Source organism: Balaenoptera borealis (assembly GCF_965194805.1).
Source record: "Balaenoptera borealis genome assembly, chromosome: 10".
Classification (NCBI taxonomy): domain Eukaryota; kingdom Metazoa; phylum Chordata; class Mammalia; order Artiodactyla; family Balaenopteridae; genus Balaenoptera; species Balaenoptera borealis.
In genome coordinates this window covers 83033591-83050987 of record NC_138874.1, presented here as the reverse complement: position 1 = coordinate 83050987, position 17397 = coordinate 83033591, and the positions used below count along the sequence as shown (strand labels likewise).

The 17397-nt window shown below is 40.6% G+C and overlaps 1 long non-coding RNA gene across 1 annotated transcript in view; it reads left to right on the top strand.

Moving 5' to 3' along the window:
- The window catches only part of LOC309604712, a 30284-nt gene extending 13599 nt beyond the window's left edge, over positions 1 to 16685 (top strand). Inside the window, exons 2-3 of the long non-coding RNA XR_014231005.1 lie at positions 8359 to 14119; positions 14673 to 16685. This is a non-coding gene — a long non-coding RNA (uncharacterized lncRNA). The remainder of the gene's footprint in view (positions 1 to 8358; positions 14120 to 14672) is intronic.
- The last annotated feature ends 712 nt before the right edge of the window (positions 16686 to 17397 follow it).

Here is a 17397-nt window from a genome sequence, read left to right as displayed (position 1 = left end):
AGGGTTTTCCAACCCAGTAGATTACATTCGTCCCTAAGGTTCAAGTCAGACACCTGGCTCCATCCATGACTCTTTCTATCCTTCACCCCACACAGCCAAAAGTTCAGCAAGTACCCTCTATAGGTCTAGTTAGAGCCATGCACCTGGTACAAAGGCTCCAGAATTTCTTTAGGCTTCCTGTTCCCCATTTCCACTATAGAAACAGTATGGCCAGATCAGTCTTAAGGCAGGCAGGTGCTGATCACCTGGGCACACACAGTCATGGGCAGCCTGGGTCAGCTCTCAAAGTGTCCTTTGAGGGCAATTGAGTGACTAACAGAGGCACAGATAAATGCAATAGGTCTGAGGATCCTTAGTGCATTATTATCATTTTGATGATAAAACTATATTCTTTATATCATTTTCATTAACTGAACACATCCATATCTCTATCTATCTATCTATCTATCTATCCATTGTATTAATATAAATAATGTACATTTCTGTTGGGGAAAGGAAAGGAGGAGCTTTGTTTTGTCCACAATCCTTAATCCCTGGGAATCAAGAATAAGGAAATAGAAGTCTAAGCACTGCCCAGAGTCTGAAGTAACCGACTGCAGGAGGCTCCGCAACCCAGTGATACCGAAACCTCCCCCGCGAACATCTGTGTGGCTGAGAGGGTCTTGGGGCTCTGGCCGGGTGTCAAGCCTGTGCCGCTGAGGTGGGAGAGCCGAGTTCAGGACATTGGTCCACCAGAGACCTCCCAGCTCCACATAATATCAAACAGCAAAAGCTCTCCCAGAGATCTCCATCTCAATGCTAAGACCCAGCTCCATTCAATGACCACCAAGCTACAGTGCTGGATACCCTATGCCAAACAACTAGCAAGACAGGAACACAACCCCACCCATTAGCAGAGAGGCTGCCTAAAATCATAATAAGGTCACAGACAACCCAAAACACACCACCAGATGCAGTCCTGCCCACCAGAAAGGCAAGATCCTGCCTCATCCACCAGAACACAGGCACCAGTCTGCTCCACCAGGAAGCCTACACAACCCACTGAACCAACCTTAGCCACTGGGGGCAGACACCAAAAACAACAAAAACTACAAACCTGCAGCCTGCGAAAAGGAGACCCCAAACACAGTAAGTGAAGCAAAATGAGAAGACAGAGAAACACACAGCAGATGAAGGAGCAAGGTAAAAACCCAGCAGACTAAACAAATGAAGAAGAAATATGCAGTCTACCTGAAAAAGAATTCAAAGTAATGTTAGTAAAGATGATCCAAAATCTTAGAAATAGAATGGAGAAAATACAAGAAACGTTTAACAAGGACCTAGAAGAACTAAAGAGCAAACAAACAATGATGAACAACACAATAAGTGAAATTAAAAATTCTCTAGAGGGAATCGATAGCAGAATAACTGAGGCAGAAGAACGGATAAGTGACCTGGAAGATAAAATAGTGGAAATAACTACTGCAGAGCAGAATAAAGAAAAAAGAACGAAAAGAATTGAGGACAGTCTCAGAAAACTCTGGGACAACATTAAATGCACCAACATTCGAACTACAGGGGTCCCAGAAGAAGAAGAGAAAAAAGAAAGGGACTGAGAAAATATTTGAAGAAATTATAGTTGAAAACTTCCCTAATATGGGAAAGGAAATAGTTAAGTCCAGGAAGCACAGAGAGCCCCATACAGGATAAATCCAAGGAGAAACATGCCAAGACACATATTAATCAAACTATCAAAAATTAAATACAAAGAAAAAATATTAAAAGAAGCAAGGGAAAAACAACAAATAACATACAAGGGAATCCCCAGAAGGTTAAAAGCTGATCTATCAGCAGAAACTATGCAAGCCAGAAGGGAGTGGCAGGACGTATTTAAAGTGATGAAAGGGAAAAACCTACAACCAAGATTACTCTACCCAGCAAGGATCTCATTCAGATTCGATGGAGAAATTAAAACCTTTACAGACAAGCAAAAGTTAAGAGAATTCAGCACCACCAAACCAGCTTTACAACAAATGCTAAAGGAACTTCTCTAGGCAGGAAACACAAGAGAAGGAAAAGACCTACAATAACAAACCCAAAACAATTAAGGAAATGGTAATAGGAATGTACGTATCGATAATTACCTTAAATGTAAATGGATTAAATGTTCCAACCAAAAGACATAGACTAGCTGAATGGATACAAAAACAAGACCCGTATATATGCTGTCTACAAAAGACATGATTCAGACCTAGGGACACATACAGACTGAAAGTGAGGGGATGGAAAAAGATATTCCATGCAAATGGAAATCAAAAGAAAGCTGCAGTAGCAATTCTCATGTAAGAAAAAATAGACTTTAAAATAAAGACTATTACAAGAGACAAAGAAGGAAACTACATAATGATCAAGGGATCAATCCTAGAAAAAGATACAGCACTTGTAAATATTTATGCACCCAACATAGGAGCACCTCAATACATAAGGCAAATGCTAACAGCCATAAAAGGGGAAATCAACAGTAACACAATCATAGTAGGGAACTTTTACACCCCACTTTCACCAATGGACAGATCATCCAAAATGAAAATAAATAAGGAAACACAAGCTTTAAATGATACATTAAACAAGATGGACTTAATTGATATTTATAGGACATTCCATCCGAAAACAACAGAATACACTTTCTTCTCAAGTGCTCATGGAACATTCTCCAGGGTAGATCATATCTTCGGTCACAAATCAAACCTTGGTAAATTTAAGAAAATTGAAATTGTATCAAGTATCTTATCCAACCACAACGCTATGAGACTAGATATCAATTACAGGAAACAATCTGTAAGAAATACAAACACATGGAGGCTAAACAACACACTACTTAATAACCAAGAGATTACTGAAGAAATCAAAGAGGAAATCAAAAAATACCTAGAAACAAGTGACAATGAAAACATGATGACCCAAAACCTCTGGGATGTAGCAAAAGCAGTTCTAAGAGGGAAGTTTATAGCAAGACAATCCTACTTCAAGAAACAAGAAACATCTCAAATAAACAACCTAACTTAGCAGAAGGAAAGGAATCCTAAAGATCAGATCAGAAATAAATGAAAAAGAAATGAAGGAAACAATAGCAAAGATCAATAAAACTAAAAGCTGGTTCTTTGAGAAGATAAACAAAATTGATAAACCATTAGCCAGACTCATCAAGAAAAAAAGGGAGAAGACTCAAATGAATAGAATTAGAAATGAAAAAGGAGAAGTAACAACTGACACTGCAGAAATACAAAGGATCATGCGAGATGACTACAAGCAACTATCTGCCAATAAAATGGACAACCTGGAAGAAATGGACAAATTCTTAGAAAAGCACAACCTTCTGAGACTGAACCACGAAGAAAGAGAAAATATAAACAGACCAATCACAAGCACTGAAATTGAAACTGTGATTAAAAATCTTCTAACAAACAAAAGCCAAGGACCAGATGGCTTCACAGGCGAATTCTATCAAACATTTAGAGAAGAGCTTACACCTATCCTTCTCAAACTCTTCCAAAATATAGTAGAGGGAGGAACACTCCTAGACTCATTCTACGGGGCCACCATCACCCTGATACCAAAACCTGACAAAGACGTCATAAACAAAGAAAACTACAGGCCAATATCACTGATGAACACAGATGCAAAAATCCTCAACGAAATACTAGCAAACAGAATCCAACAGCACATTAAAAGGATCCTACACCATGATCAAGTGGGGTTTATTCCAGGAATGCAAGGATTCATCAATATACGCAAATCAATCAATGTGATAAACCATATTAACAAATTAACGGAGAAAAACCATATGATCATCTCAATAGATGTAGAAAAAGCATTTGACAAAATTCAACACCTATTTATGATAAAAACCTTCCAGAAAGTAGGCATAGAGGGAACTTACCTTAATATAATAAAGGCCATATATGACAAACCCACAGCCAACATCGTTCTCAATGGTGAAAAACTGAAAGCATTTCCTCTAAGATCAGGAAGAAGAAAAGGTTGTCCGCTCTCACCACTATTCTTCAACATAGGTTTGGAAGTTTTAGCCACAGCAATCAGAAAAGAAAAAGAAATAAAAGGAACACAAATTGGGAAAGAACAAGTAAAGCTCTCACTGTTTGCAGATGACATGATTCTATACATAGAGAATCTTAAAGATACTACCAGAAAAGTACTAGAGCTAATCAATGAATTTGGTAGAGCAGCAGGATACAAAATTAATGCACAGAAATCTCTTGCATTCCTACACACTAATGATGAAAAATCTGAAAGAGAAATTAAGGAAACACTCCCATTTACCATTGCAACAAAAAGAATAAAATACCTAGGAATAAACCTACCTAGGGAGAACAAAAGACCTGTATGCAGAACACTATAAGACACTGATGGAAGAAATAAAAGAAGATACAAACAGATGGAGAGATATACCATGTTCTTGGATTGGAAGAATCAACATTGTGAAAATGACTATACTACCTAAAGCAATCTACAGAGTCAATGCAATCCCTATCAAACTAACATTGGCATTTTTCACAGAACTAGAACAAAAAATCTCACAATTTGTATGGAAACACAAAAAACCCCGAATAGCCTAAGCAATCCTGAGAAAGAAAAATGGAGCTGGAGGAATCAGGCTCCCCGACTTTAGACTATACTAGAAACCTACAGTCATCAAGACAGTATGGTGCTGGCACAAAAACAGAAATATAGATCAATGGAACAGGAAAGAAAGCCCAGAGATAAACCCACGCACCTATGGTCAACTTATCTATGACAAAGGAGGTAAAGATATACAATGGAGAAAAGACAGTCTCTTCAATAAGTTGTGGTGGGAAAACTGGACAGCTACCTGTAAAAGAATGAAATTAGAATATTCCCTAACACCATACAGAAAAGTAAACTCAAATTGGATTATAGACCTAAATGTAAGGCCAGCACTTTAAAACTCTTCGAGGAAAACATAGGCAGAACTCTCTATGTCATAAATCACAGCAAGATCTTTTTGACCCACCTCCTACAGAAATGGAAATAAAAACAAAAATAAACAAATGAGATCTAATGAAACTTAAAAGCTTTTGCACAGCAAAGGAAACCATAAACAAGAGGAAAAGACAACCCTCAGACTGGAGAAAATATTTGCAAATGAAGCAAGTGACAAAGGATTAATCTCCAAAATTTACAAGCCGCTCATGCAGCTCAATATCAAAAAAACAAACAACCCAATCCAAAAATTGGCAGAAGACCTAAATAGACATTTCTCCAAAGAAGATACACAGATTGCCAACAAACACATGAAAGAATGTGCAGCATCACTAATCATTAGAGAAATGCAAATCAAAAGTACAATGAGGTATCACCTCACACAGGTCAGAATGGCCATCATCAAAAAATCTACAAACAATAAATGGTGGAGAGGGTGTGGAGAAAAGGGAGCCCTCTTGCACTGTTGGTGGGAATGTAAATTGATGCAGCCACTATGGAGAACAGTATGGAGGTTCTTTAAAAAACTAAAAATAGAACTACCATACGACCCAGCAATATCACTACTGGGCATATACCCTGAGAAAACCATAATTCAAAAAGAGTCATGTACCACAGTGTTCATTGCAGCTGTATTTACAATAGCCAGGGCATGGAAGCAAGCTAAGTGTCCACTGACAGATGAATGGATGAAGAAGATGTGGCACATATATACAATGGAATATTACTCAGCCATAAAAAAACCAAAATTGAGTTATTTGTAGTAGGGTGGATGGACCTAGAGACTGTCATACAGAGTGAAGTAAGTCAGAAAGAGAAAAATAAATACCTTATGCTAACACATATATATGCAATCTAAGAAAAAAAAAAAAAGGTTCTGAAGAACCTAGGGGCAGGACAGGAATAAAGACACAGACGTAGAGAATGGACTTGAGGACACGGGGAGGGGAAGGGTAAGCTGGGATGAAATAAGAGAGTGGCATGGACTTATATATACTACCAAACGTAAAATAGATAGCTAGTGGGAAGCAGCCGCACAGTACAGGGAGATTATCTTGGTGCTTTGTGTCCACCTAGAGGGTGGGATAGGGAGTGTGGGAGGGAGAAGCAAGAGGGAGGAGATATGGGGATATATGTATATGTGTAGCTGATTCACTTTGTTGTAAAGCTGAAACTAACACACCATTGTAAAGCAAGTATACTCCAATAAAGATGTTAAAAAAAAAAGAATAAGGAAATATTACAGAATTACAGCACCAAAGCAAGCCAACAAAGGTGCAGTGCAAACATTTTCTATAAACAACGTAGTCAACCAAATATTTACTGAACACTCACTTCATACAAGGCACTTCTGCTAAATGTCTTGAAGGTGCTCACTGAGGAATGAGACTTGGCTCCTGTGTTTTCACAAAATACTTAAGAAAACAAAGCACCGTACGTGAACAGTTAAGTAATAAGAAGGAATTACGTACTGAGACTTTGTTTATACAAAGCAATACAGAGAAAATATACATTAGGATTGCTTCTAAACAATGCTTGGTAAGTAATTATAAGTGGAAGGACTGAGCAATAGGAAAAGATCCTTCAGCTGGATTCAGTCCAGCTGAGTATGTATCTCACTGAACATCAGCATCTCAGCTATTCATTCCCATGGTAACTGGAAAGTCTAGGGGACTAATTACAGTAATACTCATCAAGGTAATTCGAAGAATAATAGCACATGCTGAGGCTATATTTCAGACACAGGCAATACACTTTGCTAGTATCATCTCATTTAAATCTCACAACAACCCTAAGAGGTAGCGACTACCCTGAGGTTTGGAGTGGGTAAATGGTCTCACATCAGGTAAGTGGAAAGAGCTGGGACTTGGACCCAGGTCTGCTTGGCTACAGCTTATGCTTCAAAATCAGGATGGGAAGGTGCCTCATCTCTTAGCACCTCCTTCCAAGAGGAAAGAATGAAGAAAGACTTCATGAAGAGAAGCAAGAATCTATAGGAAAGAGAAATTCACAAGTGGAAAGTAAATCACTTAAGCCAGTATACAGATTTAAAAAAAAAAAAAAGGAATGAAAAAAGGCTTAAACTGAGTTATATGAAAGAGCAGGCTGGCTGGGGATGGAGGAAGCAGCATAAATTCTCTCCGTTACTTAGAAACTTAGGGGGAGAAAAAAGAGCCTGTGGGCTGCCACAACAGATTGCTAGCCAGTCAACTTTTCATCCCCAAATGCTTCTGAATATGGGGCTGTCATGTGTCACATAAAGTGGATACAGAAAGGAACATGGAGGGTTGTTATTCTTGACCCTTGTTGGGAGAGTGTATGTAAGAGTAGTCTAAGTTAAAAGATGCACTCACAAATTTAAGAAAGAATTCAGAAAACCGAGACTTTATAGTTTCTAAACAATGAACAACACTCTTCCTTGGGCATCCATTATCCTTCTAGCAGAATGTCTTAGGAACCCCTGGGGGCAGTGGTGTGCTGCAGTTGACTCCTACAAGCTTGTGAGAGATGGTTGTTAAATTTGCGGGAACTTCCCACAGAGGTTGAGATTCATTGGTGGTTCGCGGTATTTTACACTGTGGAAATCCGTAAATGTTATAAATCCCCCAGAGAGCTGGTTATTAAGTGTTTTCCAGCACACCACTGCCTAGAAGCACCAAGAGTTTTAATTAGCACCCCTTCATCTAGAGTCCTCAGTGGACCTAATGTAGTGAAAACTGGGGGTTGAGTGAGTGTAGGGAAGGAGGATGGGAAATATAGAAAAAGAGAACAAGTGATACACGTGCTACAGGTAGTGGTTCCCGCACCTGGCTGCATCTGAGAATCACCTGGGGAACTTTTAAGAGATAAAGACCTCTAGATCCAATGATGAATCTAGCACATCTGACACCTGGAGCAGATAAAAATCTCCCTCCTCTATGTGACAAAATTATTTAAATAGTAGTTATGTAATCAACAATAACTGATTATGTTATATAACATATATAAAAGCCATATTATATGTAATATATGGTATACATAATGTATATATAATAAAGTTAAAAATAATGTTATATATAAAATAACATTATTTTCTTGATTCATTTTTATTTTATAGTTAATTAGAAATAACAACTTTCAATTTTAAAATATTATTCAATAGAATAGTTTCACGTACAGAATAAAATTTTCCCATTCCAAAATAGCATGTTGTACTTCATAATTTACACTCTATTTCACCATTTCAAATTTGAAATACAAATAAAAACTCCAGATGATTACACAGAATGGCAAATTTGATGTAATTCAGGTTCTTTTCCTTTGTCTTAACTCAGGCTATTATCATGAGTGATTCTTATTTATTTTGAATAAATGCAGGTAAATGTACTATAGGTGCTGGAGACATGAACTGAACCCAAAGCAAGCCTCGGACTCCAACCGTTAAAAATCTTCTCTGGGAATGAGCATGTGTAGGTGAGACTGTGTGTTGGGGGCTGACTGTATCACTGGGAGTTCAGTAAATTAATGTGCATGCCGAATACGACATTTACTAAAGGGTAAGTAATAAAAATGTGCAGTTTGAAGCTTGAGTAAATATTACTTAAACTCAACAGCAAGTGCTTAGAACGTAGACCAAGAAAAGGTTTCGGAGGAGAGGTATTTTCTCACCGACGTTGTTTGGAGCTGTCAGCACATGGTGGTAATGAAAAGCAGGCTGACTTTTTGTTGGTTCTATTATCGTTCTTTAATTCTCTAAAGACAGTGCTCCCCACTCACCTTCTACACCTGGGTGTACCGCTCCCGACACCCAGCCCCTGGTGCATCCCTGCCTAGATCCCACCTCGAACCAAAATATTTGGAATCTCTTGGGAGGATGGCCCAGGAGTCTATATTTGTAAAAAGCTCTCCCATGTGATTCTGATGTTCAGCCAGGTTTGGGAACCACAGAGACAGAAATATCTATGACTCAAAGTCAAGGGAGGAGGTTGGGATATCTGAGGAGCTGATCAAGTCTCCAGCTTCTAGAAACCCCTCCCCAGGTGCAGTGGGGGAAGATGAATGACCACTGAGAGCAAGCATGTTTAAAGAACCTCCAAGGGCAACTGTAGAAAGTTCTTCCACTGTGTCATGAAAGACACTTAAAGACATTTACATGTTAAAAATGAGAAAACATACCTTTTTATTAAATGATAGATTAGGAGGAGAGTTTTTTTTTACCACTGCATTTCTTAATAGCAATTTTTTTTTTCAACTGTTCACCCTCCTTATTTGTCCCTTTGTTCCTTCCCTTGACTATCTCCAAAAAGCCAATTCACAAAAAGTCAGAATAATTTAAAAAAAAACAAACCCTTGTTACACGTTACTTTTCTGCTCAAATACCTTCAATGGGCTCCCTACTTCACTCAGAGTAAAAGTCAGAATCTGACTATAGCTACAAAGCCTTATACAGTGTGTCCCTCCCCCCATTCCACCACCACTGTCTCTTCTGATCGAGTCTCCTCACTCACTCCATTCCAGTTACATTAGCCTCTTGCTGTTCTTCACGCTCACTAGGCACTACTACCCCAGGGCCTTTGCACTGGCTGTTCCCTCTGCCTGAAACACTCTTCCCTCGGGAATCCACATGGTTCCCTCTCTTACCTCCTTCCTGTCTGTGTTCAAATCTCTCACCTGATATAAAAGAGCTTTATTTTTCTCGATTGCACCTAACATCATATGACATACCATATATTTTACTTGTTTATTTTCTGTCTCCTCTACTATGTTTTTGAAGGCAGGATTTTTTATCCATGTTTAGTGCTGTATCTCCAGTGCCTAGACTCTGCCTTGTACATAGGTGGTACTTCATAAATATTTGTTGAATGAATGAATCAAAAAAATGCACATGATCAAAAATCAAATAATAACAATAATAACATAAAAAAATTTCCTTTGCCCCAACCTTTCTTATACAGTCACAGTTCCAGAGGTAACCACTTAGAACTTTTAAAGCTATACTTTCTGTTTACCCCTAGATCTCTAAATACATCCTTCTACTTTCATGATCTATTGGCCCCCTGCTAGGATAAAGCTGGATTTGATTCATTTTACTTTCTCGGTCCATGTATTTATCTACTACAATGTAGTTACTATTTTTAGTTCTTTCTTCATCTATGTATCTATCACAGTGTAGTTACTCTATTTTTACCTCTTTTATTGCTTATTCATGTAACTTCCTTATATGCCACCACATTTCTCCTCAACTCTGACACAGTGTCTTTTGTCTCCACAGTTCCTCACATGGGGATATTAGCCCCTTCTTCTTTCCTTCCACACTCCTTCTCCTGTCCTCCTCCCAATTTTCATTTTCTTTCCTGAGGCATTAGTTCTCATCACCATAGTATGACTTGAATTTCATGTCTCATAATTGAAATCTTCAAAAGGATCTCTAAGACAGTGTGTCCAGTTTTAACAGACATTTCACTTCCCCTAGTCTCCATTTGAAATTTGGACAGAAATCGTGTGGGGCAAGGCTGGAGTTTTGCCAGAAGAGGGGAGAGGCGAGGCGACTCTTTGGGAAGCTTGCCAGGGCAGCCCTGTGGTGGATGCACCAGGCTTTAGGGCTGGCCTCAGCTGTCCATGCTCTGCCACCTGATTCTCAACAACTGGAGTAGAGGATGTGCCTCTCGGCGGGGGTGGGGGGGACTCAGGTTAACCAAGTTCCCAAGACTGATGTACCAATGCCTGTCTTTCCAATGGGAAATGGAACTGTTAGGCCAAAAGGGGTGTGCATATTGACAAGATTAACGTACTCTCTCCCAGTAGACAGACATATGTAAGAAACCAAATTAAGGTAGCTTGGTGATTGGATTCAAAACAAGGAGTTAGATGAAATAGATGTTTAATCTCAATGGATGTAGATAGCTGATCAACCCTCTCTCAAGGGAGAACAGGTTCTGCCAATGAAACTATAGCTCCTCAAGGTCTGTTGTGTGAGGGCAACAAACACCTCCTTTATTGGTGTCTGTTGATTCCTTTCTGTCCCCACCTCTGATTAATCCCCTTTCACCATCATGTATTTAAAATTTTTTCCATAATTATTATTAAAATCAAGGCTAACTGTCTGCAAGCCATTCTCTCTAAGGTAAGTTAGCACATTTCTGATTAAAATAATTCTCTGAGAGCCATCTTATTTTCCTCACTCCCAAATTCACAGCCAGTCACATCACTCTTTCCTTCAGGTAAAAAGAGAATGTGTATTTTCTATTGATGAAAGGCATCTGGAAATTCAGTATCTCATAAATATAGCAAAGTGTCTTTCTGTAGTAAGCACATTTCTGAAATAGATGGAGGCATTTCTGCGACGTCCAGAAGACTGGTTGGATGTCAGACCAGGTTCATGCTGGGACTGAACATGTTTATAGCTGCTGCAGCTTAATGACTTACCACCAGATGGTCTATCAGATCTTAAATGGAACTGAACAAGGAATATTAGAATTAATCAACCATGTACAGGGCTTAGGGTTTCGTTCTACTTGTTTACCATTGTATAGAATATATAATGATGTCGTTTACGATACAGCAAGATGGAAGGAAGGGAGGGAGGAATTAGATAAGTAAATCTAAAGTGAAGAAATTTAAATACATTCATTCATGTACTGAACATTTAATTAATATTTATTGAGCATCTACTATTTGCAAGGACCTGTACTAAATCCTGGGGACAAAATAAATGACGAATAAGGCAGATTACAATATCTGACCTCATGGAGCTAACAATCCTGAGGACAAGATAAAATTAAATTAAATTTGTGCCAATAATGACACAAATAAGGGCTTCCCTGGTGGCGCAGTAGTTAAGAATCCGCCCACCAATGCAGAGGACATGGGTTCGAGCCCTGGTCCAGGAATATCCCACATGCCACGGAACAACTAAGCCCCTATGCCACAACTACCGAGCCTGCACTCTAGAGCCCGTGAGCCACAACTACTGAGCCCGTGTGCCACAACTACTGAAGCCTGCGTGCCTAGAGCCCGTCCGCTGCAACAAGAGAAGCCACCGCAATGAGAAGCCTGCGCACTGCAACGAAGAGTAGCCCCCGCTCACCGCAACTAGAGAAAGCCCCCGCACAGCATCGAAGACCAAAGCAGCCAAAAAAATAATAATAATAATGATGACAAAATTAGGTAATTATAACTGGGAAATGTGCTATAAAAGAGAAGAATGGGATGCTATGATAACATGAAAGAGGAAGAACTGATCTAATCTGGGAGAATTGGGATGGATTGGAGATGACATTCCCGAGGCAGTGGTGTGTAAGTTGAGACCCGAAGGATGTGCATAAGCTAACTTAGCAAGAGATTGGGAAGAGTGTTTCATGTAGGGGGAACAGCATGTGCAAAGACTCAGAGGCAGGAAGGAGCATAGCACATTGACAGAACTGCAAGGCCAGTATTGGTAAAGGGTAGCCATCCAGAGACTTAGATGGATGAGATGAGCACTGGAAAGCGAATCATAACATCTCCAGATGGTAACCATTATACCACTTATTAGATGGAGGAGTTATTGTTTAGTTCATGTGTGTAGAATTTAGTTACCTTTTCAACAAGGAAAAAGGCAATATTCTAGTCCATGGGATGGTAAAGCTTTCAGGTAAACTAATAATTCTGACAGCTAGAACTTCATCTATTCCATCTCATATAATTTTAATACCTTTGAATTAAATATTTCTGCTGCAAACCAGAGTGCCTAAATTCTTCTTGGTGGATGAATGTCAGTTAGAGAATCAGGTCGTCCTTGTTAAGAAGTGCTTTCTTCCTCTACTCTGTCTATGTCCCTTGGAATTCTTCCCAGTCATCATGGCCATCCTATTAGTTCGAGTTTGCCTTAGAAGGATGTGCACCATTTGTGATTAAAAGAACAAAGGAAACAAAGTTTAGATTCCCAAACCACTGGTGGTCTCATTGGATTTTCTTTCCTTTATTCTTGTTTTCAGTTAAATAATATCATGCCCAATTCAGTTTATTTTCTGACCCACCCGTATCCTTTTTGCTCCAATTCTTCCTGTGTCAAATCTCCTTAGACTGACCCATGTACTCTTTCCAATTTCAATTTTCATTGTTCTTATACTTCCATAAGAATAGGCAAGGGTCTGTTTCATGCAGTTGTGTCTAGTTGTATCTATATGTGAATTCTTGAGGTATGAGGGTGTATAATCATGTGCAAATATAAAACCGTTTCCGTTACGTAGGTGTCCATACATGTGCCAACAAATGTACATGTATGTAAATGTCCTGTGATTATAACACTGTAGGGCTGTGCTGTCCAATTTGGGTAGCCACTAGCCACATTTGCCTATTTAAATTAACTAAAATTAAAAATTCAGTACCTCTGTTAAATTAGCCACATTTTAAGTGCTCAATAGCCACATGAGGCTAGTGGCTACCATATTGAATGGAGCAGATATACAGCATTCCAATCATCACCAAAATAGCCGCACTATTGGATAGTGCAGCTGCAGGGGGATTTTTTGCCCTTGTATGCAGCTCAGATTCCTTAATATAGCTTCAAAACCCAGACCTGGCCCTTCCTGACCTCTGTCACTGTCTTAGTCCATACCTCCCCTCAAGCACTATTCTCCAGGCATGCTGAACTTCTTTTAGTTCCTTGAGTATTCTTTGCTCTCCTTACCAGGCTTCCAACATACTTTCCCTCCCTGCTAAAATACCATTTCTAGCATCACCAATTTCAACTTCAATGTCACTTCCTCAGGCAGTTTTCTGTGATTGTGAGGCTTTGCAGTGTGCACCCCATTCTTGCCCTATATTGAAGGTAATACTTAAAAAAGCCTCTTGCTTTTAAAATTACACCTCATTCCCTGATGGAGTATAGGCTCTGTGAGGCCAGGGATGTGTCACTGTGTCTATCCTGCTTACCTTCTGCCACGGTGGCCACGCAGCTGGCACTTAGTGAATATGTGTTCAATAAATAAGGGTCTGATTTGTGCACAGCCTTGAAGATGGGAGTATAAGTGACCACACCTGAAACTACAATGTATGTTGGGGCAACTCTGTTTAGGCAACACCGATACCAGGATGCAGCCAGTGTGCGTGAGAAGCAGACGTGAGCAGAGAGAGTGAGAAAGAGGAAGATGAGAAGGTGAGGAATCAGAGTGACAGAGAAAGAACAGAATTCCCTGGGAAGCAGGACAGAGAGTCTCAGTTGTCACTCCTGATGTGACTCTTCGTTATCTGGGGAGGAGGGGATGGGAGTTAGGAGTCAGAATCCACACCGAGGACCCGCACGCAGAGCATGTCTGAGTAACTCCCATAAAGGTATGGCCTCTGCAGTCCTGCCCAGGGGAGGTGAGAGCTGGTAGCATGATTCACACAGGAGTTTTAGTTTTTACACTTCACTCTCTCACAAACATTTAAGCAGATCCCCAAACCTAGTTCTTAGAAATTCATTAAAATCTCCTGTCCTCTTCTATCTTTAGGACCCTTACATTCTTTGCAGTTTTTTTTTCTGCCCTGTCTCTGTTGCCCTGGTCCCTGGGTCCCCTCTCTTCTCTCTCCACGTGTAGCTCTACAAAGGCTCCAGAGGAGTCCCACTCACCCCCAAGTCCCACAAAGCACCTTAAGGATGGAGGGTTGTGTCTTTACTAATGGCTTTTCTCATGAGAGTTGGATTTTTTTCCCCATTTTTTTCACAGAAAGTGAGGGAGAATTAAGGAGCTGAGTGGACAAAGGTGGAGAGAGAATGCTGTGATCTCCCAAACATTCATAATTTTTATCCCATCACATGTAAATTGAAGTGTTTCCTGGTGGCACAGTGGTTAAGAATCGGCCTGCCAATGCAGGGGACATGGCTTCGAGCCCTGGTCCAGGAAGATCCCACATGCCATGGAGCAACTAAGCCTGTGCACCACAACTACTGAGCCTGTGCTCTAGAGCCCATGAGCCACAACTACTGAAGCCCACGCACCTAGAGCCTGTGCTCTGCAACAAAGAGAAGCCACTGCAATGAGAAGCCCATGCACCGCAATGAAGAGTAGCCCTCACTGGCCAGAACTAGAGAAAAGCCTCCATGTAGCAACGAAGAACCAACACAGCCAAATAAATAAATGAATAAATAAAAAATTTAAAAAATAAACTCCATAGAGTTCATCTATGGAATGGCTTTAGTTCCAATGTTCTTTAAAAAAAATTGAGCTAAAGGATTGTCTTCAGACATTAAGGGGCTAGTTTAAGCAAGTATACACAATTTTTTTCTTATTCTTCCTGTGCTCTGACAGTATAGGGTAAATAATGAGACTTATAAAATTGGTTCCCTTCCAGGGTGCAAGCCAGTCCCTGTAAAATGGATGAAATACCATTTTATATCAACAAATTAAGGGGAAGACAGTGCCTCATACGATGCCTGGCACACAGCAGGGCTCCATGAGGGAATTCAGCACAAGGTAGAATCCAGAGCAGTGGTTCTCAAGCCTACTGCACAGAGGAAGCATGTGGGGCACTTGAAAAAATATCATTCTCTTGTTCCCAGCCACAGAAACTCTGATGTAATTGGTCTTAGGTATGGCCAGGGCACTGGCATTTTTAAAAGCCCACCAGTGGTTTCTACTGCACAGCCAAGGTTTAGAAACATACCCTGGTCTAGAGGGAAACTATGGGTCCTTCTCTCCTATTTTCCTTCAGATTTTTACAAGGATGCCATCTTTGGCTCAGCCATGGGGTTGGAACGTCTGGAGCTAATTGGTTTGAGATAAAAATTTCACTATGGAATTTTTCTACTAGATGTGGTCTGCTAGATGTTTACAAAGTGGTATGTGCGTGTGTGTGTGTGTATACGTGTGCACATTGAAATTTCTTCTAAGCCCTTTGAAGTTCCATGTCCTCCACAGGGTCCCCATGCTTAGAAATTTGGGAGCTTTCTCTCAAGTAATGTTATCGTTTTACATCCAAATCCAAAGTCAAAGTAGCAGTAATTATTAGCATAAATCAGCAAGCAAAATATGGCAACCAGTACAGAAAGGTTGGCCTGATAGTCCTCAGTGATACCTTTATTTTCATATATCTGCTGGGTTCAAGATTAGTTTATTAATTCTGCAGCAGGTTAAGGGAATAGAAACAGCTGGTAATCATTTATTCATTTATATTTTCATTCAACAGCCATCTGCTGAATGTCTTCTACGTGCCAAATCTTAGGGTTGGGGATACAATGGTGAATAAAATTACACAGCCGCTGTCCTCAGTCCAGTGGGAGGCAGAGGAGAGGGAGCAGGCGCTTGCACTCAGTGTGAATGTGCGGTGAGGCAGGAGTCCAGGATGCTGGGAGGGACAGGGTTAGGATATCCAGCCCAGACATGATTGGCAGGTTGGGGGGTGATGATGGGGAAAGACTCCTGGAAAAAATTACTTTGGGGAGAGTGGAAGCCATGGATTTCCCTTTAAGAAAGAACTTGCAGAATTCCCTGGTGGTCCAGTGGTTAGGACTCTGGGCTTTCACTGCCGAAGGCCTGGGATGGATCCCTGGTTGGGGAAGTAAGATCCCACAAGCTGCGCGGAGCAGCAGAAAGAAAGAGAGAGAGAGGAAGGAAGGAAGAAAGAAAGAAAAAAAGAAACTTGCCCTTCAGCTACCGAGAATGCAGAGTGCAGTTATCTGAGAGCACCCAGCTGTTAGTGATGTCAGGATTTGCCCTCACTTTCAAGTGAGGCCATGCTCTTTCAGGCTGGGGTTACAGCATTGTCCCGCACCCCCCACCCCGGCTCCTTTATGTCACTGAACATAGAGTGGCCTGAATAGTAGTAGGAAAAGGAAAAGAATGAGTTACAAGGGGGATTGTGGGCCAAATCATGGAGGGCCTTGGAGGACATCATGAGAACACTGGCTTCTACTCAAGGTGATATGGGGTGGGAGGAGGGTGTTGAGTGGGCAGTGATGTGAGCTGAGTTATGTCTGATGCTATCCTTAGCCTCTGACTTTGCTACAGCCCACTTCCTCCCCTTCAGTGATACCCAGCCCTCCAGAGACCCGGCATCTAGCAAAGCAATACGCCTTCTGGCTGATTCCTAGTCCAACAGCTTTGGACAGGCTCCCTGCAGTGAGAGTTCCAAAGAAGTTGTAGATTTCATCTCTGACTTCAAGAGTGTTATGTCTTCACAGATGCAACCAAGTGTTTTCTTGTGCCCCAAAGTTGTGGAGGTCATCAAGCATCAAGGCCAGGAAATATGCTGCAGGAAAGCCCAGTCTTTCTAGGGTGGCAGGTGAAATAAGTAGTTTTTAATCATTGGAAAATGAGCCAACATTCCTTCTTGTCTTCAAGCTACAATTGCCTTCCCTGATATGTCCCATCTGGTGATCAGTGAGCTTGGCAGGCAGGTGGCCTTGGAGAGGTCCTGGTTGGTGCACGATCCCAAATTTGGAGCATCGTGTTT